This window comes from Peromyscus californicus, unplaced genomic scaffold (assembly GCF_007827085.1).
Source record: "Peromyscus californicus insignis strain IS unplaced genomic scaffold, ASM782708v3 Scaffold_10__1_contigs__length_136768540, whole genome shotgun sequence".
NCBI lineage: Eukaryota > Metazoa > Chordata > Mammalia > Rodentia > Cricetidae > Peromyscus > Peromyscus californicus.
In genome coordinates, this window is record NW_026294391.1 from 70,665,661 (window position 1) to 70,685,874 (window position 20,214).

General features: G+C 36.5%; 1 pseudogene; it reads left to right on the forward strand.

Annotated features, from left to right (window-relative positions):
• Nucleotides 1-389: 389 nt before the first annotated feature.
• On the forward strand, nt 390-673 carry LOC128116947 (protein Hikeshi-like; annotated as a pseudogene).
• The last annotated feature ends 19,541 nt before the right edge of the window (nt 674-20,214 follow it).

Consider the following 20,214-nt stretch of genomic DNA (forward strand, 5'->3'; position numbering starts at 1 on the left):
GAGTTTTATGTCCCATTGCATCAAACTACACATACACTGGTTATTTAAGAACCAACTCTACTTCTTTAATCAAGTCAAATCAGTGTATATTTTACATTTCATATTTTTCTATCATGTATCCTAACAATTACTTTTAAAATCATAGCAGTAAGCTAGAAATATTCAGAATGTGTACCTGTGTTTGTCCTGTCACTCTGTAGTGGAGGAGCACATTCTTTCCTGCAAATTCTTCAAGGTTCTTGAGTTCAATTAAGACAGTGGATTCAGAATTTCTCTTTTCCAACCATGGGTTGTGCCTGCTGGTTGAGTGGAGGTGCTGAGGACACTGCCATGTTTGGCTACCTGTTGGCAGGGAGGCTGGAGAAGGAAGTCAACACTCATTTGGAGCCATGAAATTTGTGCAAACACTATCTGCTGCTCAGATTAGAATTTGGTAGAATTATTAAACAGTCTAGTTCAGCAGACTCCTGTAGGCAGTGCTACTGAGTTCTCAGTACACACAGAAGATGTTGGGCAATTTCTACAATTTTGCTCTCTCTCAGGCCTAGGTGACACCAAAACCATTCCAGCAAATCTGTTTCTGAAATAGTATGAAAACTTTCAAAGACAACTAGCACGGAACCTTCTCTTTTGCAAAAATTATTTGAACAAAATAATTTTTCATGTCATTTAAAAGCATGAAGTCCAAAGGGTCACTAATCCTACCTTTCAAAAGTACTTAGTGATTATGAAACTTACTTAAAACCCTTATAAAATTAGGAAAATTGAACAATGGAAATGTTCAATATTAACTACCTTCCTCCTTATAAGTATGAAATACTTCTCAAAGGCATACTTTTTATATTGGCTGTAGTTCATTTCTTAAAGTAAATTTTACTCACAATAGTAGTAGTCAGTTTTTTTTAAAAAAAGATAGAAATATTCAGGCAAAGTTTATTTTATTTTGTTTTATTTTTGATTTTACACAAATATCTATTGATTTTGTAGGTGCTTGAGTCATACGTATGTGGTAGTTGAAAACCCTTTAGGCAAACTTTCTAAGGTAACTATTAGCTTCCAGTTTAAAAAATGATAGAATTAATATCTGAACTCATACAATCTGACCTTGGCATCTGCAGTCTAGCAGGTTAAGTTTTTAAATAGAGAATAAAACACAGTAACATTTTTCTATTACATATTTTTGACATTTCCCTAAAGATTTCAATTTCTGTTGTGTCACCATTTTTACTTATATTGTATGCATTGCAAAATAAAGTGATACATATTTTCAATAATGATCAATGCATAAACAATATTATTATTTTAACCTGCACAAATTTTTTATTGTAATTCAATTTCATAACTTCCTAGTCTGCTCAGATTCATGCAGCATTCCTTCTCTAATGCTTAAATAGTAGATGAAGTAAGAAAAAGATGAAGTAATAAAATCTACATTCCAGGGTGATAATTTGATTTCACTCCTTTATTTTATATTCATTTTTGCTAATTATATTTAAATTTGAAGTGTACTGATAAATCATTATTTAACAGATCTGAAAGTTATATAATATTATTGCATCAAAGATTGAATAATATGTAGATTTTCAAACAATACAAAGTTCTCTAATTGTTCTTTTATTTAAATCCATATGAAGAAAGAATATATACACATGCTAATACAAAATCGATCAGTACTCAGTACTATGAAAGCCTTATAGCAATCCTTGACTAGAAAGTATATGATTGTGTAGGAATAGACAAGAGTCAAATTGTTGCTTCTGAAATAGTTAAGTGTGTTAAGTTCTGCTAGCTTGTTAAAGCCACTTCCTCTCATCTAGGGAAGGCAAACACTTGTGGAAAATGCCATAAGAAATGAATACACAGCTATATGGTCAAACTATAGATCCTGTTTGCTAAGGAAGGAATGTTTTAACTACTACCTGCATGTGTCTGTTTCTGTAAATGTGTCTAACTTTGCTGGAAATTTTTTTTGGTGGTTATGCAAGTCAAAGACTATGACCTCAGACAGTCATGTAGGTAGGGATTTCTACACTGCTATTTGTGGTGATATATTGCTTACCCTAATAAACTTGCCTTAGGATCAGAAGACAGAGACAGCCACTAGATTAGACATAGAGGTCAGGCAATGGTGGCACACACCTTTAATCCCAGCACTTGAGATCTCATGCCTTTGCTTGGGAAGCACACATGCCTTTAATCCCAGGAAGTAATATGGCAGAGCAGAGAAAGGTGTATATGGCCCGAGGAAGCAGGAACTAAGCAGCAGTTCAACTGAGACTCAATAGCATAATCACCACTCAGTGTTTCAACCAAGAATTTATTATAAATATATCTGTAATTATTATAGTTGTTGGCAAGGAATTTAGTTGGAATTATCAGTAAGAACCACTGCAATTTTAGGAAATCTTATACAAGTTCAACTATTTGCTGGACTGTGCATTCAGGAATCAAAGAACAATTAAATTAAAAATTATCAAATAAATATTATTCTCTTTTTGAGTTAGGTCAAACTGGTAATGACATTTTTAGCAAGCGCATCTGGTTCCTTTTCTTCTCCTAACTTTGTATATTATTTTATGTTGTTAATACTTCCTAGGAATTTTGCTTTTGCTCTAGATTTCAAGGGCATTCCCCTTTCCTTCCTTTCTCTAATATCTGAGAGCATTCCATATATTGCTTCTCTAGGGCTCCCCTTTGATTAGTATTATATTAAATATTGATAGTCCTTTAAGTTCCATTATGATTCACACTGTATTTTCATTCTATACAAATAAATATATATATATATATATATATATATATATATATATATATATATATATATATATATATCATCACAAACAGCTATGTATTCAAACATCACATTATGTTCTAACAACTTTCAAATACATCTCTTCAGCAATGATGGCATTCCTAACAAATCCATCCACTCGTCTAATAATAGATATATCTGTTAGCCCCATAGAGATTTCATTTTTAAACAATGACTGTATTCATTAATTCTTTCTCCATCATATTTGCTACACCTTCTGTAATTTGTTTAGTTGTAACTGACACAAATTTCTATGTAGTGATGCAAGTTGGAAAACAGTCCTCCACTTCTTTATATTCCTTTATGCATTCAGTAAAATACTAAATTCTCTACAGCTTAGCTTTGTGGTTGATATATTGTGCACCCCAATAAACTTATCTGGGCGTCAGAGAACAGAATAGCCACTATACTAAACATAGAGTTTAGGTAGTAGTAATACACACCTTTACTCCTAGCCTTCTGGAGGCAGAGATCCATCCAGATCTCTGTGAGTTCAAGGCCACACTGGGAACTGCTAGGCATGGTGACATAAACCTTTAATCCCAGGAAGTGATGGCAGGAAACAGAAAGGTATATAAGGTGTGAGGACCAAGAACTACAGCTTTGTTAAGCTTTTAGGCTTTTGAGCAGCAGTTCAGCTGAGATCCATTTGGATGAGAACTCAGAGGCTTCCAGTTTGAGGAAACAGGCTCAGGCAAGGTGAGGTTCGCTGTGGCTTGTTCTGTTTCTCTGATCATTCAGCGTTCACGCCAATACCTGGCTCTGGGTTTGGTTATATTAATAAGAACTTTCAAGATTCATGCTACATCTTGTTCCCCACCTTCTTGGTATGAATTTGAGAAAATCTACTTGCCTGTGGCCTTGTGGGCCGCAGCTCAGACCAGAGGTATTCATTGCCGGTTTTGGTGGAATACTGGTTGGATTTACTGAAGGAGGCAGAGGCAGGAGGACCCCCAGTTTGAGACTGGCCTAGGAGGCTTGCTAAGGAGAAGCTTCGGCCGGGGCTGAGCCACAAACAGTGGTGGGACCATGGAGGCAGCGGCTGCTGCTCTGAATTGCTGGCTGCTTCTCATTGTGTTGGTGACTGGGGTGATGCTGCTACCTGGGATGAAGGGTTTACTGCTGCTTGTTCAGAGAATTGCCAGGACCATCCTGTTACAGGAAAGCATTGGCAAAGGTCAGTTTGGAAAAGTTTGTCAAGACAAATGGTGTGGTTAAATTGCTGTGAAGATATTCTCTTCTAGGGAAGAACATTCATGGTTCTGAGAGACAGACATTTATCAGATTGTGATTGCTCCAAACCATAGAGGAGGTACACACACACACACACACACACACACACACACACACACACACACACACACACACACACAAAAAAAAAAAAAAAAAAAAAATCTGCAAGGAACCATGATCATGCCTCACAGCAAATTTGAAATCTTCAAAAGGATAATGGGACCCCACAATAATGATTTCACATGGGCTATGGTAAAGCCATTAATTCGATTAACACCACGGAAAGATTGACTTTGGACTACAAACTTCTCAGGACAATTTTGAGATGGCTAGCTGAGATGATTCAGATTCACAGACAACTCGAGCAAGGACTTGAGACAAGCCCTACATTTTCCCATTATGCAGAGATTGGACAACAAATGATGCAGCTACCTTTCCCAGGACTTGACAATTAACCCCAAAATTTTCTTTTCAGAATCCTCTAAAGATGTCTTCACCCCCAGAAAGCAGGAAGTATTTTTAAGAAAATGACACCCATATTCCCAAGAGATGGGGTGGGTGGGTTTTGGTCATTCAATGGCTTATGGCGAAGTGTCATTATTTATGCTGGTTGGTTACAAGTTGTTAATTGTTAATGCTCCAAAAAAAAGAACCTAAACAAAGGGGATTAGATGCAGGATTCTTGTTTAAAAGAAAATGAAAAAAGAAGATATAGAAAAGGGTAGATTATTGAATCTACTCTGAAAAAGGGGAAATATAGAAATGATAAGATAAAAGGTAGATTTTTGGATCTACTCAAAAAAAAAGAAAGAGAATATAGATATGATAAGATAAAAGGGAGATTATTGAATCTACTTTTTTAAAGGAACTATTTGTTTTAAATAGGAAAAGTAATGAAAAATTTTAGTCTGAATTTTTCAAATGTTAATGGACTGGACATTGTTAATATATATAATGGAGTTTTTTGTTTAAATTTGTCAAACATTAATGGACTAGACATTGTTAATGTAATTCCTGACTGTATATATTGTATATACTTATTGGATATAGTTTTTCTTGTATTAGTTATAAGCTTTTTAAAATTTTAGACACAAAAGGGGAAATGTGGTTGATATATTGTGCACCCCAATAAACTTATCTGGGCGTCAGAGAACAGAATAGCCACTATATTAAACATAGAGTTTAGGCAGTGGTAATACACACCTTTAATCCTAGTCTTCTGGAGGCAGAGATCCATCCAGATCTCTGTGAGTTCAAGGCCACACTAGGAACTGCTAGGCATGGTGACACAAACCTTTAATCCCAGGAAATGATGGCAGGAAGTAGAAAGGTATAAAAAGACGTGAGGGCCAAGAACTACAGCCTTGTTAAGCTTTTAGGCTTTTGAGCAGCAGTTCAGCTGAGATCCATTTGGATGAAGATACAGAGGCTTCCAGTTTGAGGAAATGAGATCAGCTGGGGAATTGGCAAGGTGAGGTTCACTGTGACTGGTTCTGTTTCTCTGATCTTCCAGCATTCACTCCAATAACTGGCACTGGGTTTGTTTTTATTCATAAGAACATTTATAAACTTTTCTCCTCTTCAGTGAGGATATGTTTCTGTAATGTTTGGTTTAAGAATATAATTTATTTGTTCAATGGACAGATGACATAACTTTGTAAAATATGTTCATAACTGACATTTCCCATGAGAGTCCAGTAGTTACCTATATGATCAAGTGTGTCAAGTAATGGATACTAATTCACTTTGGGTCCCTAAATTGGAAAATATGTCAAATATTTATGTCCCAGTCTTCTGCTGAGTTCAAATAAAGATGAGAAAAAATCAACAAAATAATGAGTAACCTAAAGTCTCAGGACTGAGAAATAAATACTTATATTTGACCTGTGGTTGCCCATTGGTGAAACAAAAGCTGGAGTAAGTTATGATCACAATAATATTATTGACTTTCATTGCGTAAATTATCAGTATATGTTTACCTTTATCATAGATAAGAACATTTATAAAGTAAATGGCTGTAGAAGGCATTTTAGGAGTGTCTTGGTGGCTTTGTTTTCCTTTAACTGCTTCAATATGGATTTTATAGTTTCAGATATTATATTAATATGCAGCAATGGGATACCCAGGAAAGATCATATCTAATATTTTTCTACTCAACTGGAAAATATTTTCCAAATGTGACATTAGAAGTCTTATAGAATAACACCACATGACCACACATAGCTCTATTATGTGCTAATAAATAGAGTATTACATTAACCTCACAGTGCTAGCTAAATTAGAACTCTTTGCTTTGGGATGTACAATACAGTTCTATACTAATAGTGCTGATAGCAAACAAGTGAGGAAGAAATGTTTATAAATATTGGAGAGAAAGGAAATGATGGTTTGTAGTGTTAGTCTTGTTTATTATATCCTCTAATTCTTGTTCTCCCATCCACTTACATTGTGAAAGTAATACACCTACATGATACTACACATTTAGAATCTGTTTTACTTTCTTACAAAAATGTTCTGCATTAATAATAAGACTTTACTAACAGATGTTACACAGTTAATTGAAACAGGGTAAGTATTAAAGTTAATTGAAGCAAGGAAAGAACAGTATCAAGGTGAAGCAATCTCCACATAAGATTCATATTTTGTGGCCAATCATCCTAACAACACGGCTAAAGAGAATAAAATTTGGTATGTCAGATTTAATGATACTGAACGTAGAGAGTTCATATTAAGATGCAGTTCAGGTACATAGTTTGAGTTTATGAGGCCTACATTTTATTACTCACATTCTCCTATAGGATTGGATCTTATATATTACAATGAAATCTTCAGATGTTCAAGGCAAGGTTGTGACACTGTTATAAAACCTTGCAATGCAAAGGATTTGATCTCCATGAAGTAAGCCTCTATAAATGTAACTTTCATGCTTTTGAAGATTATGCAAAACATAACTTTCTACTACTTATTGAAACCTAAAATACAATCACATACATAGCTTTTTATATTGATTTAGCTTCTTCTTTTGTACACAATTTTGTTTTGAAAATACAAAGGCAATGCAATATGATCCATTTAACCAAAAAGTTTAATTAATATTAACTTCAATAAAATGTTCACTTTGTTTTTGGCCTTCATTTCTAGAATATCTCCATTCTATTATTTGTTATATAAGATATAAATCAAGAAATATTTGCTAGGGTCCTCTCCTTTTTTTTAGCATACCAGAACATTTATTAGCTTTAGAGCATGTTATCACTTTGGTATCCTGCTTTAATCAGTGCTAGTAAATGGAAAATCATCAATAAACATCATGATATATCAAGAAATAATTATAATCAATAAAAAACTAAGAAAATCAAGAGAGTGATGGCTGAAATTAAATTCTAATAAGATATTAAAAAATTAACAGCATGCATGGAAATAAGTGTGTATAGGCATGCTGGAAGAAATTTAAATTGCTAATTAAATATTGAATTTGTATAGAATGAGAAACTATATTATTTCTTACCTGCAAATCTTAGGTAGTTTATATCAGGGAAGCTTTGACCTAACTGTTGAAGATTAGTGTGAAGAGATCTTTTACTTCATTTTACTGATGCTTGTGCTTATTACTGAAAAATAATTATATTATAAATTCCTTGACAAATAAATTTATTGTCAATAATTTAAAATTAAATCTGTTTTTGTTTCCTTCTTTCCTTCACATTTGTTTTCAAGAAGACCAATTGCAATAGAAATATAAATCTACTAATAGATAATTTTCAATCACAAATTTGCTAATATTTGAGTATTGCTTTCACTCTTACAACTTACATGCAGTTCAGCAAAGACATCTTCTGTAGGACCAAATATCACTGCTTCTTATTTGCTTAATACAAATTTATATGGGTTTTGGCAATTAAATATTTCTCCCTGTTTATTGTGCAAACTTGTGTGGTCTTGTATTTAAAATATTGCTGTTTTATGAATTGAAATGTCTGCTGAGTTGTGGTGGTACACGCCTTTAATCCCAGCACTTGGGATGCAAAGGCAGGCAGATTTCTTTGAGTTCAAAGCCAGCCTGGTATACAGAGTGAGTTCTAGGACAGCCAGAACTCTTAACACAGAGAAACCTTTTCTCAAAAAAAAAAAAAAAAAGAAAGAATATAAATGTCCTCTTGATAGATTTTTCCTTTGATGATTATGTTAGTGTTTTTCCATATCTCTTCTGATAGGAAAATGTAGCTAGAGTTTTCCTGCCTGGCCCACAGTCAGGACAAATCTCTGTCACCTGCCAGTCCCACAGCCACTCAGACCCGACCAAGTAAACACAGAGACTTATACTGGTTACAAACTGTATGGCCGTGGCAGGCTTCTTGCTAACTGTTCTTACAGCTTAAATTAATCCATTTCCATTAATCTATACCTTGCCACATGGCTCGTGGCTTACCGGCATCTTCACATGCTGTTTCTCATCGTGGCGGCTGGCAGTGTCTCTCTGACTCAGCCTTCCACTTCCCAGCTTTATTCTCCTCCTTGTCCCGCCTACACTTCCTGCCTAGCCAATGGCCAATCAGTGTTTTAATTATTGACTAATTAGCAACACATTTGACATACAGAACATCCCACAGCAGGAAAATTTTGGTTTGAAGTCTATTTTGTCAGATAATTAAAGGGCTATTCAAGCTTGTTTCCCAGGTCCATTTGCTTGGAAAATATTTTTCTATCCTTTTACCCTTAGGTGATGTCTATCCTTTAGATGTTAAGGCATTTTTCTTAGAACCTGCAAATGGATTGATCCTGTTCTTGAATCAATTCTGTTACTCCTTTTCTTTTTATTAGGGAATTAAGATTGAGAGTTATCAATGTGCATTGTTTGTTGATTCCTGTTATTTTTATTATAGCTGCTACCAGAAAGCTGCCCAGCTTTACAGCCAGTCTTGTCATTTCACATAATCTCATCAAGAAAATTTCGTGATTAGTTTGAGTTTTAGCTGATTCCAAATGTAGTCAAGTTGGCAACAACAATTGGACATCACAATACATCAAGGACTAATTTACCATTGTTTCTCATACTATAAAATTATAAATAGAAAAAAATAGGCATTAAGATTTGATCAAGTTATACTGTCATTAAACACAACTATTTATTGTACCTCCATGAAACTGTTATAGCAAAGACAGGACTCTGCTGCTAGTTAGAGATAAGTCTTTTGTTTCCTCCCATAAAAGACAATCCAGTGGGTCAGGTTAAAAACCTGACCAAGGAACCATGACTTGGGAAGTTCAAAAGATGGGAGGAATAACTAGTCCTTTAACAGAATGATTCACTTCTCTTTGCAGAATTCCTATTGCCCCAGCACAGTCACTGTTAGCATTGTAAGTCTGCACATTTTGCTTTTCTGCTTTGTAGTTCTTTCTAAGCATGCTTTCCCTAACACCTTGAACATTTTTAGAGCTCCATTCCCCACTATGTGGCTATATGTCTAACATATAGCTGATCTCTGTGCCAACAGAACTCAATTGACATGGCTTTTATTCTCACCTTTTCTCCATTCTTCTTCTTGGGTAGCTACTGAAATTTACAAATTACTCACCACATATTTTTATTATGAAACCATAATAAAATTGTTCTAGAGTGTCCATTTGAGTCAATTATTAAATTATTTTATCAGTGAGACTAAGAACCCTAAACAACTTAATAAAAATATGAAAATAATGTCATCAGAAAATAAAAAGTTAGACAGTTTTATATTAATTAAATAATAACTTAGGAAATATCAAAGATCAATTCCTATAAATTTATTATGCTTTACTTTTCTTCCATTTACTAGAGAAAGCCCTCAATTAAACATGACAATGTTTTGTACATTGAACAAATATTGAACAAATATTGCATGATTTTTAAAGTTTGATGAAATTTTATACTGGTGAAAGAAAAAAAAATTAAAAAGAGTATAGAAAAAATTACTGAATACCATTTAATAGAGACAGAAGAAAAATAATGTAGAATGATTTCTTTAAAGAGTGAAATGTAGAATTTTTTCTACTATTCAAATATAATCATGCATGAGAAAGAAAAGACCAAATTTTGAAAGAACTTAAAGCAACTATGTCAAAAAAAAAGCCAAGGTGAACAATAAAGTAAAAATTAATGTTCAATCATTGTTCTTCTACTATTTTAATTTATAGCTACTGAGGAAGAGTAGTAATAATCAGGTTTATAAAATGTGACAGTACAGTAGTCTTTGGAAACACCTAGTAAAAAGTAATTTGAATATTTTTGATGTATTCGCACCTGGAAAACCTAATAACTTGCTTCCTAGGGTGCTGAACGTGAGTGAGGTCATTGTAGGGTAACTATTTGCATGTTATAAGAACTTGTTAATTAATATGAAAAATTAATGAATATTATAAGAAGTACTTTGGGGAAGGTCAAAGCCTAGAAATTACATATTTCTAAGTTTAACTGCTGTAACTTAGAAAATCATAATTCATTTTTCAAACGTTAAGAAAACTATGAACTTTCCAAAAATCATTTCTATAGTAAAATTGTTTTTCAGTGAGCTAAATACTTTCTAAATTACAGCACTAAGTTAGGGATGTTAAGTAGAATTTATAGAAATATGCCTTTATTTGGGGAGATTTAATTCAGAGACAAGTTTATAAAATAGACTAAATAAACATTGTAAAATGATCCTCATTCAAAAGTAGTATTTATGTAGTCACCACTCATCATTTTGATTTACATGAAAATCCAAAAGATACAATCATATCAATATTTACGTGCTTACATACACACATGCCTGTGCACACACACATACACATACCACAAATTTTCAAGTAAAATCAACTTGTAAGAGCTATATTCTGGAGAAAGAATTAAGAACTTATTCAATGACCTTGCAAGAGTGGTTGACCTTTTAAAAGAGACTTGGAGCTGAGACAGTAGTAGGCAGTGTATCTTTTTTTTTAATTTATTTATCCATTTTACATACCAAACACAGATTCCCCTCTCATCCCTGCTCCTGCTCCCCTGCACCTACACCCCCCAACCCATGTCTCATCCCCTCCTCCAACAAGGTAAATTCTTCCATGGAAGAACAGCTAAATACATTTGGTTGAAGCAGTACCAAGCCCCTCTCCAATGCATCAAGGATGAGCAAAGTGTCCGATCAAAGCTATTGGGATCCAGAAAGCCAGCTCATGCACCAAGGAGAGCAATGAAAGAGATATCTTGATAGACATTATGGTGTAGGGGAGAAACCTGGAGCTAGGGAAATTCCCAGGAATCTATAAGGAGGACCCCAGAATAGACTACTAGCAATAGTGATGAGGGTGCCTGAACTGGCCTACCCTGGTAATTAGATTGGTGAATATCCTAACTGTCACCATAGAGCCTTCATCCAGTAACTGATGGAAGCAGATGTAGAGGTCCACAGCCATGCACCAGGCCAAGCTCCAGGAGTCTAGTCATAGAGGGAAAAGAGGGATTCTATGAGCAAGGGGCATCAAGATCATGATGGGGAAACCTACAGAGACAACTGAACCAAGCTCAAAGGAACTCACAAACTTTAGACCCACAGCTGTGGAACATGCATGTCACCAGACTAGAAAGTGAATCTTGACCTTCATGGTAATGAAATCTTTTGTTTTCATTTTAAACCCTTCCCTCATGCCAGGAGCCAGGAGAGGGACTTTGGAATTGGGGTGAGGTGTTTGTGGTGGTATTGTGTTCCCCGAAATATTACACATGCAAATAAACTTATCTGGGTTCTGAGAACAGAACAGCCACAATATTAAACATAGAGGATAGGCAGTGGTAGCACATGCCTTTAATCCTAGCATTCCAGAGGCAGAGATCTACCTGGATCTCTGTGTGTTCAAGGATACAACCAAGCATGGTGACTCACGCCTTTAATCTCAGAAAGTGAGCCTTTAATACCACGGAGTGGTAACAGAAAGCAGAAAGGTGTATAAGGCATGATGACCAGAAACTAGAAGCTTTAAGCTGGTTAAGCATTCAGGCTTTTGAGAAGCAGTTCAGCTAAGATCCATCTGGATAAGGACTCAGGGGCTTCCAGTCTGAGGAAACAGGATCAGCTGAGCAACTGGCAATGCGAGGTAGCTGTGGCTTGTTCTGCTTCTCTGGATTTCCAGTATTAACCCCAATACCTGGCTCCAGGTTTGTTTTTATTAATAAGAATCTTCAAGATTCATGCTACAGGTGTTACTCAGTTTATCTCTTTATACTGTTTCCCAATGTGGCCATATTGAATAAATATCCTTTTTTTATTTTCTCAGAGAGAGAGAGAGAGAGAGAGAGATGGAGACAGAGACAGAGACAGAGACAGATACAGAGACAAAAAGACAGAGACACAGAGATAGAGAATCAGAGAGAGGGGAAGTGTCTAGGTTAGGGTTTTATTTGCTGTGAAGAGACACCATGACCATGGCAATTGTTACAAAGAAGACATTTAATTGGGGTAGCTTGCTTACAGTTTGAGGTTCAATCCATTATCATCATGACAGGGAACACGGAGGCATACAGGCAGATGTGGTGCTGGAGCTGAGAGTGTTACAGCTTTATCAGAAGGCAGCAGGAAGTCAACTAATTGTTGCACTGAAGAAAGCTTGAGTAAAGGAGACCTCAAAGCCTGCCCCCACAGTGACACACTTCCTCCAACAAGGCCACACATCCTAATAATGATGCTCCCTTTGGGAGCCATTTTTTTTCATATCACCACATTCCACACCCTGGCCCCGAAAGGCTTATAACCATATCATAATGCAAAAAAAAAAAAAAATACATTCAGCCTAACTTCAAAAGTCCCCATAGTCTATAATAGTCTCAAACTTGTGTGGCTGGAGAATTTCTCTCCAGCTCCCACCAAGTCCCACCAGTCCCGGAGCCCACTTATAAAATAAACACACAGACTCTTACAATAATTATTTAAACTGCTTGGCCATTAGCTCAGGCCTATTATTGTCTAGCTCTTACTCTTATATTTAGCCCATTTCTATTAATCTATACTTTGCCACGTGGCTTGTGGCTTACTGGTACCTTACATCTTGCTTGTCCTGGAAGCAGCTCCAGCCAGTCCTCTCCTCCGCCTTCCTGTTCCCTCAATTCTCCTCTCTGTTAATCCTGCCTATACTTCCTGTCTGGCTACCGGCCAATCAGTGTTTATTTATACAGAGCAATATCCACAGCAAACTTGTTTCAAAGTCCAAAGTTATTTGGACATAATTATCTCTAAATATTTTTAATGATATATGGCATTCTCTCTCTCTCTCTCTCTCTCTCTCTCTCTCTCTCTCTCTCTCTCTCCCTCTCTCTCTCTCTCTCCTCTCTCTCTTTCCCTCCCTTTCTTCCTCCCTCCCATCCTCCTTCCACAGTCCTTGCTTACAGCAACTTGATAGATCATGTTTTGTTGATATCTATGGGAAGCCTGCCCTTTCCTGAACATAAACAAGGGGGAAGCTGATTGGGAATATCTCAAGATATTGAAAAAAACTCATTATCCTTTTTCCATAAGATATCCAATAGCTTTTCCTTTCACTTCTTACTCAAAGTTAACTGTGAGCCTGTACATTGTGAAACATGGTACGGATTATACTAGGCTCTCTCTTTTGTCCCAATGCATCTCATCAATTGTGTTCAGAAGTGTGTCAATATCATTCCCACAATTCTCTTGTCACATCTCTCTACTTTTTCATTTTCCAGCCTTGTGCTTTCTATTTTTTTAACTAAATTTCAAGACATTTTGTTGAAAGATTTTAACTGTTAGACTACCAGTTTTCATTTTTCATCTGCTGCTGACACCTGAGATTCGCTAAGATGAATTGCTAAATAGTCTTATTAGTAAAAAACCTGGAGCCAGATACTGGGTTAAAAGCTGAAAGATCTGAGAAGCAGAACAAGTCACAGCCAACCTCACCTTGACAACTTCTAGGCAGATCCTGTTTCCACGAATCCTCATACTGAAAGCCTCTGAGTCCTCACCCCTGAGGGTCTCAGTTGAACTGCTGCTAAAAGCCTCTAGTTCCTGGTCCTCACGCCTTGTATACCTTTCTGCTTCCTGCCATCACTTCCTGGGATTAAAGGTGTGTGTGCTTCCCAAACAAAGACATGAGATCTCAAGTGCTGGGCTCTGTTCCCAGTGTGGCCTTGAACACACAGAGATCCAGATAGATCTCTGCCTCTTGAGTGATAGAATTAAGGGTGTGTGCCACTACTGTCTGACCTCTATATCTAATCTAGTGGCTGTCTCTGCCCTCTGATCCCCAGGTAAGTTTTATTTAATAGAGTACAAATAAAATATCACCACACAAGTATGTTTCTGATATTTATCCTCTGTCTGTTTCACCCATCATTATTTTCTGTATCTTAAATTCTACATATAGGCTTTGTCCTTTGAATTTTAATATGTGGCAGGGGCTGTTCTAAATTTTTTTTTTTAAATCCATGTGTTATAGTCTGAATATTTATGTACCTTCAAAGTTTGTATGCTATATATCCAATCATAAGAAGTGAATTTGAAAACTTTGGGTCTTTCCAAGTTGTTTAGCTCATAAGGGTAGAGTTCTCTAAATAAGACCCAGGCTTTTAGAAAACAAAAATCCTTCATTGCTAGCCTATCTCGTTTTTCTTATGAAAAGAAGTCAAAAATGGATATGTATAAGGAATCTATCCCTGCTTAGGCAGTCGATATACTTATACTTTACTCTTTGACTTTCTAGCCTGTCATCTATGAGAAATCAAGACAAATCAGTTACCATGAAGTGAAAGTGGTTATTGTAAATAATACTGGAAAAGACAGTATAGAGTTGGAACTGTGTAATATGCAATAGCAAGCAGAGATTTCAGGTGCTCATTGTAGGAAGTCTACATTAAAATGAATACACTTTAAAGGGTTGTTCTGTTGATATTTCAGAAGAAACTAAGAGCTATGAACAAAGTTTCCAATGTCTTAGAGAACATCTATGTGGTAGTCAAACAGAATGATTAAAGGCTGATGGTGATAAGCCACCCTGTTGCAGTCTCTTATGAAAATGAGAAACGTGTTATTTAGTCATAGAAAAAAAAACTGTTCTTACTTGGCTGAGGATACAGTGATATAATATTTTCTGGAAGGTGGAGCTCATAAGCAATGAAATTGGATATGGATGAGGAAATATTTATGTATCAAATGTCTGCTTTGGTTTCTCTTGGCTGCTCTGAGTAAAGTATGAGAGAAGAGAAATTATTTAAATATAAACTGTCATTCAAACAGGAACAGAATACAAATATGTGAAAAATTCTCCACCTGTTTATATTGTAAATCACACACACACACACACACACACACACACACACACACACACACACAAAATGTGTTCATATGAGCAGTCTAAATGTGTGGCCAAATGCCTATGTGATAAACAGATTACTCTATCATCAAATAGAAATTTTATTGGACATGAAAAAAGATAGTAACATGATCTTAAATGTTAATTTAGAAATAATTGGCACTATCATTTACATCATGAGTACATAGTACTTTAGTAAGCATAATGCCACTTTGGAGCCCATTAAAGCAATGTCTATGAGAGCTGTGTGAGATGACCTTTTAAACCCTGGACCAATAAAGCCACTGGCATTTCAATCAAGCCTGGGGGAACTATTAGAATACAACTCAAGTCTCTGACATAGGAAACATAGTGGCCAGAAGCTTTCTCAACTATGACATTAGTGAAACTCTCTGGGACCAATGTTATTTCCCTAGTGTGTCTAGAATGCTGGGGTCTGCCTTTATCCCCAGTGAGTCTGGAAAGTGGAAGCATAATATCAGTTTCACTTGTTGGATTATGCCCTTATTTGGGGCTGCTACTCATTTATTCTTTCCCCATGCTCCCTTTTACAAATGAAGTGTCTGCTTCTTTCCCACTATTATATTTTGGAAGCACATGATATGTTTAAATTCATAGGTTTAAAAATGAGGAATAATTTGCTTCATGAGGTGGCATACCTTCAGTATTATCTTTAACTATTTTTAGTAAGATAAGACTTAAAATTTCAGAGTTGAAGCTGGGACAAGTCAAAATCTGGGACACTACTGGAATGGCAGAAAGACAATTTATAGTTGAGAAACACATGCTGTTTGGTGTACCAAAGGGAGCATACTGCTGTCTGACACATGCATTTACCCTAAATTTATGTTTTTAAATTATAACACTTAATTTTAGAAGTAGAGGCCTTGATGGACAATTAGTTCATGAATGTTGACCTTTCATAATCAGGACTAGTTACTTACCTTACAAAACATACCCCTAAAAGCTTACAACTTTTGAGCTTGTAAGAAGAAAATAAGTAGATTTTCCATCCATAAAAAAGTAAGCCCTCAAAAGACATGGCATCTGCTAGAACATCATTTTAGACTTCCCAGGCACCAAACCTATGAGAAGAAAATTTTTGTTGTTCTCCACACCCAAAGTTGTGATGTATTGTTACATCTTCTGGAGCACCACTTGTATATTTATCATGTGTAGCTCCGAAGCACGAACCTAAAGGACCATCTCACCTTGCAAAGTTCAGTGATCACCTTCCTAAGGGTCCTCCATCTCCAGTCAATAAAACATTTTGTCAAGCAGTCCAGGCAAGAGTAGTTTCTTGCCCAAATGGCTATTTTTGCCAAGAAGAAGATCACCTCTATATGGAGTGTCTTCAATGCCCATCCTCCTCTCTGAAGTACATCAGACCTGCCAGGAGCATATCTCACTGTCTGGAAAGTATATTTTTTTTTTTCATTTTTCTTTATTAAGAAATTTTCTACTCACTCTACCTACCACTCACAGATCCTACCTCTTCCTTCCTCCCACCCCCAGCCCTCTCTCCCAAGCCATCCCACATCCCCACATGCCCCAAATCAAGGTCTCCCATGGTGAGTCAGCAGAGCCTGGCACACTGAGCCTAGGCAGGTCCAAGCCCCTTCCCACTGCACCAGGGCTGCACAAGGCATCACACCACAGCACTGGGCTACCAAAAGTCTGCCCATGCACCAGGGATGGATCCCGATGCCCCTGCCTGGGTGCGCCCCAAACAGTTTGAGCCAAGCAACCATCTGCCATATCCAGAGGGCCTAGTCCAGTCCCATGGGGCCTCCACAGCCACTAGTCTATAGTTCACAGGCTTCCACTAGTGTGGCCAGTCATCTCTGCACATTTTCCCATCATGATCTCAACGTCCCCTGCCTGCAGAACCCCTCCTCTTTCTCATCAACTGGTTTCCCGGAGCTCAGCCTGGTGCCTGGCTATGGATCTCTGTATCTGCCTCCATCAGTCACTGGACAAAGGCTCTATGATGACAGGTTATTCGCTAGACTGGTCACCAGAGTAGACTAGTCCAGGCACCCTCTGGACCACTGCCAGCAGTTCAAGGTAGGGTCATCCTTGTGGATTCCTGAGAGCCTCCCTAGCACTCTGCCTCTTCCTATTCCCATGATGTCCTCATCTATCATGTCTATCATGGTATCTCCCTCCCTGCACTCCCACTCTGTCCCTGTTCCAGCTCGACCCTCCCATTTCCCTATGTTCTTATCCCCCACTCCTCGCCCTCTGCCACGCCCGCACCCAGTCCACTCATGTGGATCTTATCCACTTCTCAGAAAGTCTAAATTTTAAAAACATTTTAAATGCCATATTCTGTAGGTCTTTGACATGTTTGAAGATTACCTATCTATCTGAAATATATCTATGTATACTTAGAAAACTTAACTAACATGACTGCAAGTTTTATTATTGTAGATGATTAACTATTAATCTGTGTTTCTTAATTATACATTACAATTTCAAATGAGCTGTACAAACATGATACTTTAAACAAGTGTAAAAATATACATACAGTATAACAAAATTAACTTTAAATTTGTATCAATAAACTAAAATCCATAGCAATGTAAAACACTTTTAAACAAGTTGTTGCTCTTTAAAAGTAGGTTCATTAATCTACCCTTTCATCCTACCATATCTATATTATCCCCTTTTCTTCTTTAGAAAGAGATTGCATTTATAATCAACCTGCTTTAAATAAAAATAAACACTCAAATAATATTTTGGGAATTTGGGCATAGCTTCTCATACTACTTCCTGCTGGATAAGGGCACTGGCAATCTAATGGGGATACTGAGAAAGTTAGGAATTATGGTCAAGTTCTGACTGGAGTAGTCTTTGAGGCTGCATTGTCTCAATCAGTTACTTGGAAGCTATTTTGGATGTTGGATCATCTGGGCCATGGTGTCACTGGAGACCTTTTAGGGGACCTTGGCTGGTCAAACCATATTAGCCTGGAAGCAATCCACAGGTTCTCATCTTCTGTGGAAACAAAAGCAGAACCTCTTTTCCAAAGCAATGTATTCTTAGACATAAATTTTGAAATCAAGACATATTTAAAATATTCATATTTATTTAACTTAGCAGCTTTTACAATAGAATGTCTCTGCAGTTAAAAATCCCAAAGACAATCCAGACTCTCTGTGTGATTTTCATCTTTACATGGCTTATTTTTTAATTACTTTACTGTCCCTTTAAAGACTTTATTTTTAAAACCCATTTCTTCATATAACTGTCTATATTCATTTTCTTCTCTCTTCTAAGCCTACATACATTTTTACACACATTGTAAATCATTTAAAGTCTTATTTTATCTGAATCTGCCTTATTGTGAATCTATTGCCTCAAACTGCAGTGGCTAGTACTGAAACAGAAGCCTTGGCTTCTGGCTCCACCCAAGTCATCTTCCCAACAGGGTGGAGGTAATTCACCTCCAGCTCTGGGCCATGTGTACCATCAACTCTCAGAAGCAGTGGGTCTATGCCTCAATTAAAGTTGCATGTAGCCCAAAAACTTTTTGTTTCTTTCTTTTTATTTTATTTATTTATTTTTGTACTAGCAAAAGCTAAATCCACCACACAGTGTACTATGCGGCTTGGAGATGCCTTTGTGTACTGCAGTGGGAATCTGCCATGTTGTACTCAAGCCCAAATGCTGTGGCATCTCACTGACCGCATGAGACATGAAGCAGTAACCTGTTGTTGGTTCCGTTTAGAATTGCTTATTAAGTATTTTCAGGTTTCAAGTGGAAACTCGAGTCATTGGGCGCCATTTGTAGCTGGAAGATTTCCTGTGCCCCGGCCTGCTGGTGGTTGGAACAAATCTCTTCCACTCACGTCCCCCAAGTAAACAAACAGAGGCTTATATAAATTATAACTTCATGGCCATGGCTCAAGCCTTTTGCTAGCTAGCTTTTATATCTTAAATTATGCCAAAACTATTAATCTATGTATCACCACATGTTCTGTGACCTTACCTGTGTCCCATTACATGTTGCTCCTTGGGCAGCTCACTGACATCTCTCCCCACCTCCTTCTGTCTCTCTTTAAATTTCCCATCTGCCTGTAAGCTGCCTTGCCATAGGCCAAAAGCTTTATTTATCAGCCAATCAAAGCAACATATATTCGCAGCATACAGAAAGACATTCCCCCATCAATCATGTTCTTTGGTTCCATTACCAATTCTGTAAAACTTACTGTATTTTATTATTTCAAAATTCTTTCATTATTTAAACCATGGGTTGCTTCAGTGATTACCATCACTTTAATACTTTGAAAACATATAGAGTTTGAATTTCATCAGTGTTTAAATTCTAGTTTTCCTCATATGGGGTAGTAAAAATGAAAAGTTTTAATATGTGTGTAATTATGTTAAAATTAAGTAAAATAATAAATCACAAGGAATTAAGGTATCATAGGCAATGATTAAAAATTACTGCTGGTCCTTTATTATGCTTAGGCATACATTAGTTTCAATTTGCTCAGTGTTCCCTTAGTCATCTGCATCCGCCATCTTACCTTTCTTCATGTGCTTATATTTCTGTAGTAACATGTTTCCGTGTACAGCATCTTATCCACGGTTGTAGTTACAGTGAAGTTACCTAAGTTCTAAGATACAGAATACATTCAACATATTAAATGATTTGATAACCAATGCTTCAGAGCTGCTTCCAATTTTCTAATTTATGAGATTGGTCTTTCTTATTACCCATAGCATCTTTCTTTAATATGGCCATCCAAAACATCCTTCTTTCAGTCACATTGTAAGTAGGAACTTGATTATATATATAATGACTGATTGCAAATATTATTGCAGATGTC